Below are 12,343 nucleotides of genomic sequence, written 5' to 3' on the forward strand. Positions count from 1 at the left end.
GTTCTAAACGCTCTAAGCATTGTGCTGAAATGATTGCCTATTGTTAGAAACTCTGCGAGGCGCAAGTCCCCAAAACACTGTATTCAACTGTCCTTTTCAGTCTGTGCCTGCTCACAAGAGTCTCTGCTTCTTCAGAGCCCACCACTCTCAATTATCATCTCGCCATATCTCCGTGTTGGCTTGAATTTGCCTGTATCTTTTGAAGTACCCTCCCCTTGCATCGTAGCCTTGTGTTTCCATGGCATCACTTCACTGACTTGCCCAGCAATCCTTGCTGGGACATCCGTACCATATATTCATTTCTGACCCAAAAAGCCTGGGGAAGATTAGGCTGCTCCATGACAATACTGGTGCAATCCTATTTCTGTAGAAATAATAACAGTAATAAAGTAATGTGTACTCTTCAGAGACTTTGCCAAATGTAATGTTGTGACTGGCTATTTATCAGAGATAGAGACTATTTGTGATGTTATCCACACCATCCTTTTTTTTTTTTTTTTTCCAGAGAAAGGACACTTCTAGGAAAGCTTTCTTTTATTAAAACCAGAATCTCCGCAGAGATCTTCTACTTCCAGACAACATGGAAAATTTTTAGCCAGTCCTACTTTTACTTTAGCTATTTCTGTGGAGTTTATTTACCCTGCTAATATTTGTTGCTGTATGCCATTTTAGTCCAACTTAGTTCAAATTGTAATTAAGTACTGGGGAGACTTGGGCTCAACTCCCACCTTTGCCAGATATTTTAAGTACTCGGTTCTTGACCTTCAAAATAGGGGACAGAAACGCTTCCTGTGTCATCTTGTGCGATTAGAGCATAATTTCTCAAGGCTTTACAACTCCCATATCTCATTACACGCCTGTGTGGTGCCAAATTTTAACAGGATCTCTGTTGTTGGTGCTTCTATGTGCTACTGCAACCCAAGCAATACTTAAATAAGGTAGGACATTGTGTATCTTCAGTAGAGGGTGAAAATGAAGATGGCTCTTACCTTTCCTTGAGACTGTTCCACTGATTGATGTTGACAAACTCTCCACAGTTAGGATTCTCACAATCTTCTTTCAGAGGTGGCATAAATTAGGTACAAAAGAGGACAACGCATTGCACAGCCCCCTGGCAGGACATTGGCAAGAAGTTTGGCATCTCAGCTTAGTTTATAGTACTTATTTCACTGCAAAGTAGTTTCATGTCAAGTAGTTTCTTACTGTCAAAGGCACTTTCCATTCACTTCATAAATTACTGTGAGCTTTGACAAGTCCTTCAAATTTGGTTTCCCCTTTCCTTGCCCCAATGTGTTACAAAAATGGCTTGATGGATATTTTGAAAGTTGACAGGCCAGTAGATCTTTCTGAACTAAAATACATTCTAGGTTTAGTGGCATCACAGAAGCCAAGAGGGAGAAAAGGGAATAATGTGAAATTGTATTCAAGGATGTTTTTTTTTTTTTTCTATAGCAACAAAGCATGAGCTTTTGCATATTATCAGAAGCTTTGAAGAGAGAGGAAATCTGGGTTTAAAAACACAGTTCTTCCAATAACATCAGTGAAGCTCTGGTGAAAATGTAACTTGTTCTGGCCGTTTTGTATATTTTTGTTTTATGACACTGTTTAATTTTATACATAGTTTGGGTATTTAAAGCAGAGAGATTCTTATTCATTGCTTTTTAACTGTTATTTCCCTGTTGCCTTGGAATCTTTTCCAGTAGTGTGTGCTCACTAACCCTGACTATTCAAAAATGGTGAGATTAGACTGTTTTTCATTTTCTAATCTCTGTCCTCTTTTCAGTTGGTTTTGTTTGTTTGTTTGTTTTCCTTTTCAAATATATAATTTATTTGGTTCATTGTTGTACATCAGGAAAATGCCTGAGCTCTTGATTTTTTTCTTTTTTTTTCATCAAACTAGAGCACACGATCTTCTTACGAATTTGTGCTTTGATGTCATTAAAATTGCATTTTCCCCTTAGAAAAAGATTTTCTTAAAGTTACCATTTACTTTTGACATTAATTTAATATGTTAGACATGCATTTTATTAATGTGGCTGGATGCAACATACAAAAAAATGCAGTAAGGTCAATGCCTAGCAAAGAATTTTATGAGAGAAGGCATTTGAAATGTGATTTTTAAAATTATTTATTTCCTTATCAGTTTTTCTAGAAACAGTTTGGCCCAACTGACAAGCTTGAGTGGACTCCTTACTTTAAAACTTAGTCCTAATATCTTGTGGTCTTCTGTCAGCTTCAGCTACCTTCCTGCTGAAGGTAGTGCTTGAACATGTTCTGACTGTGACAGCGGCCAGAAATGGGGCTTTTAATGCATCAGGAAAGGGCAAAGGGAAATCCTCAACATTTACTGAGCATTTCACCTGAACAGAATCTGAGCAGGAACATCAAGCTGTGCCCCATGATCCAGATTAATAATGTTAATAATAGTTTAGAGGAAACCAACTTCTATGTTATGGCTATTCACAGTCCTGGACATACAGCCCTGTTGTTTTGAGTAGGGAATATTGGTCAAGACACCAGCGTTGTCCCCCATGCTTTGTGAAGAGTGTCATATGATCTTTAGTATCCATCTGGATAATATGGAGAAATCTAGATTGGACAGGTGTTTAATTTCTCATTTGATGGGTGTCATTTCCAGTATCAGACTCACTTATCATAACGCTGCACCAGACCTGGTTATCTGCGTACATCTTACTGTGAGATGTGACATATGTTACTTCTTGACCCACAGGCAAGACATTAAATAGAGGCAATGTGAGCAATGCTAAATTATTTTTACTATAATTTTTAGTTCTACTTATAGTCTTGTGGAGGTGAGTTTAAAGGGGAGTAGAGAGTTACCAATCAGCAATATCAAAACTTTGTTTCCAGATTTTCTTTCTTAGGTACTTTAAAAGAATTTCTAATGTGTGGAAATATGAATATGAAACATTACTAAGGTAAAAGGAGAAACTTTTCCTCAAGTTAGTAGACTAGAGCATCGGCAGATGAAGAACACAACTCAGTCACTGATATATGCCTGCTGAGGATCCAACCCGTTTTGTCCTTTGCTACTCTTTTGCTCTATAAATCTAAATTGAAGCTTTTCTTGTTTTTTCTGCCTTGATTTCATTTGTTACCTTGACACTGCAGATTATATGACTGTACATCTTTCATAAAGTGCCTTGAGATGTCTCAGCATGATAAGGTGCTAATTAAATGGAAGTTGTTGTCAAAGTAGGAGAGGGAGTAAGAGTTCAGGGCTACCTAGTTTATACACTGGTTTAGTTGATGACTTTAGTGAAACTAAACAGGAAAGCTTCAGGCGCTTATGAAATCACAAAACTTATGCTAACTCAGATAGCTCTCAAAACTTTATTGATTCAGTTTGGATGCATACTTAAATGCCAGGGAAGAATCTTAGGTAAAATCTCTTGAGTCTCTAAGAGTGCGTCAAAAAACTAGCACTTCCAAGGTCTTGGGGATACAGCTCGTTCTTCTGCCTTCAGCACAGTGACGAATTTCACCAAAACTGTCCTCATCTTAACTCTTCTCTTTTGTAGCTGTATTGCATGTTTTATGCTGCTGTTAGGACTCTTCATAATAAAAAGGGTTTTGTGATTGGCTGCTATTGAGATCCAGTTGAAATTCTAAGGTCCAAGGAAGGTATTCATTCAACAAAGTTATTTATTCATATCTCTAATCTCCTAACAGTTCCTGGAACCATATTTCACATTTGGCCTGTACATCTTATTTTATATAACAATTTAAGGTCACTTAGAATGCATCACTAAATGTCACGCTCCTCAAATTGTAATTGCAATCAGAAAAGCGTTATTTGTTCTGAAAGCTGTAAGGAAGAGACAGAGCCACTTATGTTTACCTAGTGCTTTGTAAACAAAGTTTTACCCTTGGGATAATCAACAGAATGTCTTTAGATCAAGATGAAGATCACAACTTACTAGGTATCAGAGGATCAGGTAAATATCCTAAAATTTAAAGGCTTTATGTGAAGGCCTTATGTGGTTTTTTGTTTTTGTTTTTTTTTTTTAATTAGTGGGTTTGTTAAAATTGGGTGTATAGCTTAGTGCAAAATTAGGTGGAGTAACAAGACTAACTTTGTAAATTGCTTGAGGGACACTAATTTATTCTTTCACTGGGGTGAAAAGAGAAAGAAAGAAAATGGTAATCAGATGACTTCAGATCTTTGCTTTGGATTTGCTTTAAACTCTAGAGGGATTGTGCCAGTTGCTGAATTAGTTTTTGCCATGCTACATATAAATAAGTAACAATTTAGTATTTGGTTCTGTATCTCAGTAGTATTGGGAGCATCGATTCTGTAACAACCCTGAAGTTTGGCTGAACTAGCTCTGCTACATAAAGAAGACTGGAAAAGGAGAGGCAGCCCTTTTCTGTGCTTAGATCTGAAGCTAGAACTAAGAGACATGGAGAGACAGTCAGAAGTCAGAGACACAAACCAGAACAGAAATGAAGGGTCAGGACAAGGGCCTGAACAATCACAGGTCTCTCAGCCTCTCCTGGAGTGAAAGATGCTTCAGAAAGACTGCTTTCTCCAGTCTGTCTTGCTTTTCTCCCTTGGTTATGCATCGCAGAGGTGGTAGTAGCTGTGGCCTCAATGGCTGAACAAAGATGACTGAACTTGCTGTGGCCTCTTAGCTGGAGAGAGGGGTTTGACTAGTTGTAAATGTATCTTCAGTGATGTTGGCTGAGAAGAACCTTATATGCATCATCTAAGAACTAAGGAGTTTTATTCTGCCATGTTAGAAAGATGATTCTAAGTGATAGGTAGAAATGACACAGTCACAGCATGTCACGTCAAAATCCAAGAACAAAAATCAAATGGAAATTCGGGAGTACACTTTGAATCTGCCACTGTTATCAGAGTTTGGGTATTTTCCCTGCTCCCTGCAGGACCTGCACCTTTCCACCATCTTATCTCAGTGATGGATATTGTGTTTGCAAAAAGAAAAAACCCACCCCATTATAGTGAGAGAAGGCAGCTCAGTATGGTTTTTTTTCCTCAGCCCTGTTTTCAGGACCTGAAATCTTGTAGATACAGGGGCCCAGAGCTGTTATATGAGGACAGGATCGATTCAGTCAATCAGAGGGAAAACCTACTGTCAGACTCTCAGACCTTTAACCTGCTCCTCAGAATTATTAGAACTCCCAAATCTCTTTGCAGGCCTTTTCTATTAGACAGATATTCCCATGTTTTGATTTTTTTGCTCCAGAAGTAATTTTTTTTATAATTACCTTCATTGAACTGCACTTACCATCTGTGAAGTGAGAGGCACTTAAATGATTTATTAGCCTGGGTTCCTAAAATGTGCTGAACAGCATGGGATTGATCTGGCTAGTGACAAATACAGGATACATGACAATGGATAGGTGGCCAGTGTTTGATGGAGCATCGTGCTGCTGTGGTGGGGGCTTGCTCTGCAGGAGTGTGTTGGCTCTCTTCCAGTTGCACAGCAGATCGATAAAAGGCAGGTGTGCCTTGGCTCAGAAATACAAAGAAATGCTTTGAAGCACAGTTCTCCTCTTGAACAAAAATCATGGGGCGCTGTACCTCTTGTTTCTGAATTAACTCCCCATAAAAGGTTCTAAAAACCTTTCTGGCAGCAAAAAAAAACCTTTCTAGAGTCCAAAAGTTGATTCAGATTCTTTCTTGTCTGCGCACTGATTGAAATTCTGCAGGCTGATTTTGGTCCTCGCTTTGTTTCTTCTCTTGGAAGTAGTATCCATGATGTGTCAGATGCTTTCCAGGGTTTTTCCTCAACTCTGCACAGTGTGGTTAATGTTCAGTGGGGTTCAGCAGAGATAGCACAGTATGGAGCAGAAAGCTGAGCTGTGTGGATCTAGCTATGAACATAATTAGAAGGCAGTGAAAGACTGTAGGCATAAGCATTACTTAAAGAGTGGAATATGGTTCCTAGCTACGCAGGAGATGGGAAGGAGAAGTATCTGCCTTTCATGCAAGCAAAACCCTGTCTCTGGTAATAGGCAGGGGCTCCTGACTTACATCTCCAGCTGCATTCTCATCTGAGCAGAGGCTGTGAGACCTTGCTACTCGCAGAGCAGCGTTTTTCTTCCCCATGTAGCAGACACTCACAAGTTCTGCTGACCTCAGAACTCGGCAGGAGCTGAGATGAAGCAGCTCCAGCCCTTCATGGTGATGAGGTGCCACCAAGCAACTGATCTCGCAGATGCAAGTGTCTGCAGGTGAGCCAGAGCTTCCTCCGTGCAGATTGCCTGGAGGATCTTCACAGGAACGTTGGCAAGGAAGAGGAGGTTGCAAAGCTAACTTCAGTGGTGTGCTCCTGCTGAGGGTTAAGCATCTGCCTTCCCCCTTCTCTCAGCACAAACAGAGAGAGTAAAAAAAATCCCGTACAGACACTGTGTTAATCCTTCTCTTCACCCCCCAGTTTAATGTATGCAGCGAGGCACAGGACTGAGCTTAGAAAGACTAACAAAGGGGATGTGCATGTGTTGGTTTAGTCCAAGCCATGGAATAGCTTGGATCAACGCTGTGATTTAACAAGCTGGGTTCCAGATCTGGCTGTATGTTGTGATAGTAAATAGGAACTGTGCTGTGGCTGGCAGCTGGCAGGGAAGACGTGCAGGGCTCTCTGAGGATGGTCTGCAGTAGCGGATAACTCGGGGGCTGAACTGATGCAAGTTGACAGTAATCAGCTACAAACCCACCCCACGGCTTTTCTGTGCCCCCAGCACTCCTCTGCGGCCTCGGGCAACACGGACCATGGTGTCCTGCCTGGCATAGGGTGGGCACAGAGCAAAACCGGGCAGCAAGTGAGCCAAGCAGGAACTGAGAGGGAAAGGAGGTGTGAGGAGATGTTGGAGGGCTGCATGGAGAGGATGGAGTTGGTAGGAAGTTCTCCCTGTGTCTTGGGCTCAGCTTTACATTTGCAAGCTGGTTAATGGCCTGGAGGTGAGTAGGTGGAAAGCCCTGCCACGGGGAGGTTATGCTGTATATAGGGTCTGATCTGAGCTCCTGAAATTTCTGGGATTCAGCTGTCATTCAAAGCTGCACAAACTGCATAGCTGTTACTATGTTTGTACTCTGTACTTAGATGACCTTGAGCTAAGTTTTGGAATCTGAACATTCATGTCTACCTAGATACAGGGTGTTCCTCTGTCTTCTAGTTGGGCTTGTTCTTAGCAGCCCAGTTGCACCATTTCTACCTGAATCAATATCCCCTTCACCTGCCAGACCACAGATGTTGATGAATTTACTCCTCCACTTTTTCCATAGTTATCTCTCCTAAAATAAAGGTTCTCTCGTCTCACGCTGCCTGCTGTTTCTCCTCTATCTATTCTTTTTCTATCCCATTCCCAGTTTTAAAGGCACTCGCAATGAGGCATCAGTGAAATCGAATCAGACTTACAACCTGAACTACACTGATCTTGGATTTAGTTCAAACTCAGGGCCATGTTCAGGGGAGGGGGGAGGAGGTCAGATTTGGTTACCTTCAGGAAGCACAAAAAGAGCACTGGGAAATGAAAACCTCAGGTAATGTTCCTCTTTACTGGCTGATACATCCATATGACCTAAAGAGCAGCATGTGGCCAAATGGAGTTGGTGAGAAGTAGAGACAGATGGCAACATGCGATCTGGAAGGGACGCAGGGTTTTACACCCAGTCAAGATATGCAAAACCAGAGCCCTGAATGCTCACGATTCTTTTGGTGTAGGTGACATAATCTGGTTCATTATCCAAATATCAAGATTTAGGCTGGTCTGTATTCCACAGATTAATTTTGGTTTCCTCTTTATTTTGAATCTGGCCTTCTTCCATAAAATGCTATTCCTTCTGATCTCCAAATGAGTGAGGAGGTCCATGCATGGACCTACTCAGCCCAGAGAAGACAAGTGGTGAAGAAGACAGATCTTTGCAGGTGACAGCCCAGGGCATAGGACAGCAACGTTATGCTGCATTGAAAACTTTTAAAGGGTTTTTAAAACTTTAAGATCTTTCAGCCAAAACTCAGATCTTGTCCCTTTCATTTCACAGATCCTCCCCTGGCTCCTTCTGGGCCTACAGCCTGGGCTGCAGAAGCCAATGTACCAGCATAGACATGTTTGCTGGAGATGTGTTATTGAGCAATGGTTTCCTGAGTGACACGATACATCCCCATTCCTGGAAGAGTGATGGGCACACCGCTTGCCGCAGCTGGGCCCTTCCTGCCGCTGAACTGTATCAGCATCTACCTCAGGTGAGGAGTGCAGGAGGCTCACAAACCCGTCCCCTGTGAGCACCCGAGCTGGGCAGGGGGGACTTGGCAGGCTGGAGCCGGGGGGACTTGGCAGGCTGGAGCCGGGGCTGCGCTGGCGGGAGGGTGAGCAGTGAGGCAGGAGAGCTGCCAGCTTTGTTCAGAGTTCACTCGTGGTGCTTGCTGTCCTCAGATTCAGAGGGCTTGGGAGTTCAAGGGAGGAAAAAAAAATAAACAAAGAAGTGAGAATGGGCTAGAGAAAGAGAGCAAAATATTTTTAAAGCTCTGCAATGTCAACCCATGAGCGATGAATCTGCAGGGCACAATCGAGTCTAAACTGGGAAACTGAGGATAGTTCACTTGTGCTTAATAATTAAAGGAATGATACACTTTCCTACTCGCTGCACTAAAGATGAGTGAGGTTTTATTCCTGCACTGCTAACAGTGCCAGTGACATGTTCATAATGCTGTAACACATTTCTCTGCACACACAGCAGAGAAGAGGGCTTGTGGCAATGGGCCAGAATCACTTAGATCATTTTACCAGGGGCACACCAGAGACCAGGGGACCCCATCAAGGAGCCGCTTTTTCCAGTCTGTAGCACCCCATGTTGTGACATTCCTCGCGCTGTTGTCCCCCCGCATTACTTCTGACAACACAAGAAAATGATTGTTGTCTTTAGATATAAAAATCAGTTTAACTCAAGCCAGGGTCAAACTGCTGTCGGTGTATTCAGATATATGTTTCAACTTAGTTTTGTCACCCTGTGAGTTGGAAAATTGCAGCTCTGGGTGAGGTCAAATCAGGGTTATAAACTTTCTTTGTGAGCAATTGAGTATGAAACAAAATCTGATTTGCTCAGATACAGGTAATGTTGGGGTTTTTTTTTTCCTCCTCTTTAAAGTGCAATTGTGCTTCTCCATGTTAGTTTTAAATAATTCAGCTTTGCGAAGCAGGAGGGCTTCAGAAATTTCAGAAATAATGCATGCAAAAGGCTGGCTTTTATACTCCTGATGTCTATGGCATTCTGCAGCATCCCGGCGTGATGTGTGGGGGTGTGTGTACATGTGCTTTTTTTGTACTCGCATGCATACTCACACACTTGCTGTCTCTGTATGAATTGATTATGTTACCCAAATACCTCCTAGGGATGTCTCTCTCTCTGTGGCTCTGGTACAATTTGTTCTTGAAATTACTCTAGGAATTGTACGATCCTGTGTTAAACACCCCCACACTGATACACATTGAAAGCTGATAGGCATTAAAATGAAGTGGTGTTTAAGTAATTGCTTTTCTGCTCTCAGAATATTTTCTTCAGATAATTCATTTCTCAGGAGTGATGTAGGTCCTGTCTTGGGCTGGGAGGAAGAACTAGGTGACCCCACGTGAGGTCCCTTAAAGCCTGTACTTCTGTAGTTTTAAACACAGAATAAACTGAGGGGTACCAACAGAGGCCAGGTTATCACTCCTCAGTTCCACGCCTCTGAGATAAGGCCAGTCTCAGCTCACGGCGCAGATGCCATGGCTGGTCATCGCAGCACTTAACATGGAGTTTGCAACTTCTCGTCCCAGAGGAACCAAACAGGGAGAGCATGGCCCCAAATGATGGGACTGCTGGACAGAAAGGGACGCAGAAAGCAAGGAAACAAAGTGGAGAAGCTCCTCAAAAGATAACAGTTTTTCTTGTCAGCATGAGGAGAGGTGTAAAGACAAGCCTGTGCAGAGGTGTGAGCTTGTGGACTCTCAGTTCCCTATGTCAGTCACCATTTCAAGTATTGCTTCCTCATCTCCTGGGGCAGGACACCTGCTGACTGATCACGGAACTGTCGGAAATCGAACCTTAAAAAATATATTGCCCACCTTGGTATGTTAACTCCTTACCTACTGTATTATTTCTGTTTTATGGAATTAATGTCTTTCCAAAACTGTCAGAGTCTCTTCTCCAGCTCAAAACACTATTGCATTTAGCCGTTGTTCTCCTGATAGCATAGACAGTGTGTTGAATTCAGCAGTGATAAACTGTGCATGCTGAACATGACCCAAATGGTTGTTAAAGGTGGCAGCATCTCCCAAGGGAGGTACTGAGTGCACCCGGGCACAAACTGGTTTTGTGCCTTAATGCTGCTGCCAGAACACTGCTGATGCAGCTAGCATGGAATAAATATTAGCCACTGGGCATTTCTCCCAGAATGGCTTCTCTTGTATATAGTGGAAATCACCCCATATTTATCTGTTTTGTGCATGAACGGAGTGGGTGGTATGTGGGGAGAATCTCACAGGCTGTCTTCTGTCCTCCAAGCTTCTGAAATACACATTTAGTTGATGTCCTCACCTAACGAAGACATTCCAGTTTTCTCACTTATTAGATTTCTAGCGTCTTCCATCATTGTTTTTGTTCTCATAGTACTTTACTCAAATGGCACCTACTCTGTTTTCTGTCCTTCTGTCTGACTTTTTCTATCCCCTGCTGTGTCCTCTACATAAGGGTACATGATTTCCATGGCTTTGTCCTTAAAGAAGCATCAGTGAAAGCTGTTTGTGCCTCTGCCCTTGCTTGCTTTCCTCTGCTCTCCAGTTTAAAAGCCTGCTCACAACCTTCCTGATTTTAGTACCCATAAGACTATTGTGCAATGAGCCAGAGACGTCTGTCCCTCTGGCACGGGCCCTCTCCTTTCCAGACGTGTCCTCAGTTCCTAACGAATCCACTCTTTCAACCATCCTCTCAGCCAGGTATTAAACCTTGACTTTTCTGCCTCTCTTTCCAGTCCTGCATGGAGTTACTGGGAGTGTTTTCAGAGAATATTAATTGTCTGCAGTTTCCTTCCCCAGAACCTAAATTTTGCTTCCAGAATCTCTTTCCTGCCCTTCTGTACGTAATTTAAGCCAAAATGGACTAGGCTTTTCCCCAATACCTCCTGAAAGCCAATTCAGACTCCTGTGAGATCTGCTGCCTTGGTCTTGGCAGTCGAGTCACCATGTAATCCTCTCTGGGGTCACAGCCCCACCTGCCTATTTGTTGATGGTAGGAATCAGCCTCAAGCCTGAGTTACGGTTTTACAGAGGTGCCTTACTATTGGCAGGAGACCAATATCTGAGTATGCGAAGAGGCCAGGTTTCAGATGTGTGCTTTTGCTTGGCGCTCCCTGTTGTGCTGGCTCTTGTGTCTCCCCATCAAGTCCTTGCCAATTGTGCACAGACATGGGCCCTTGCTGAGTACTCTGCATTTCAGTCCCAAGCCTGGATAGTTCAATGCCTAAGTCCCTTTCTTGAGTGCTGGCCTGACTGATTTGGAACCAGAATCAAGATTTGGAAAGAATTCCGTATTGCTTTTGGCAGAAGGCTTTGGGTTTAACAGGCAATCCACTGTATATTCTGACTTCTAGATGTCTGACAGCACTCCTGGAGCAGTAGCTCTTACTGGGTTGCTCTACAAGTAGAAACCTCCAGCAGATGGTCACTAGGATCTCATGGACAGACTCCATCTTGCATGCTCTTGGGAGGTGTCACAACTTCACATCATCAGCTCTGCATGGTTGATGCCTGACATCTCCTGTGTAGCATGATTTGCAGCTGAGCTGTGAACTGAGCGTGTGGACGTACCCAAGGCAGCTCATGCTTTCTGGTAGTCATTGGTTTGCTACGTGATTCAGTTGTCCAGTATGTGTGCTGTGGGTTGGGTGTAGTACATGGGCTCTACCTATTTTAGAATTTCTGACAATATCCCATTGCGATGTATGGACTGATAGTTTTTATAATGAGCTGATCTGGAGTCAGGCATATCTAAATCAGAAGACCCTCTTAATCTGGACTCCAAGGTGGAATTCATGGTCTTCTCTAGTTTGTAGTCACTTCAAGGCCTGCAAGATCCTCAGTCTTCTGTGACAAATTTATGTCAGTGTGCAATTGCAGATTTTTAAATTTTTTCTCCCTTCTTTAGCTGTGTTCTGTTCCCTTCCTTCAAGCAGCAGACTAGGTACCAAGGACCCAGTAGAGTCCTACCAGCTACAAAGACTCATTTGAATTCAGCACACCCCATTGTCCCGCTGAGTGTTCTATCAATGTGCCAACTTCGCTGTATTAACCCAGGAGCAAGGGAAACTGCAAGCCAGTC

This window comes from Numenius arquata, chromosome 11 (assembly GCF_964106895.1).
Source record: "Numenius arquata chromosome 11, bNumArq3.hap1.1, whole genome shotgun sequence".
NCBI lineage: Eukaryota > Metazoa > Chordata > Aves > Charadriiformes > Scolopacidae > Numenius > Numenius arquata.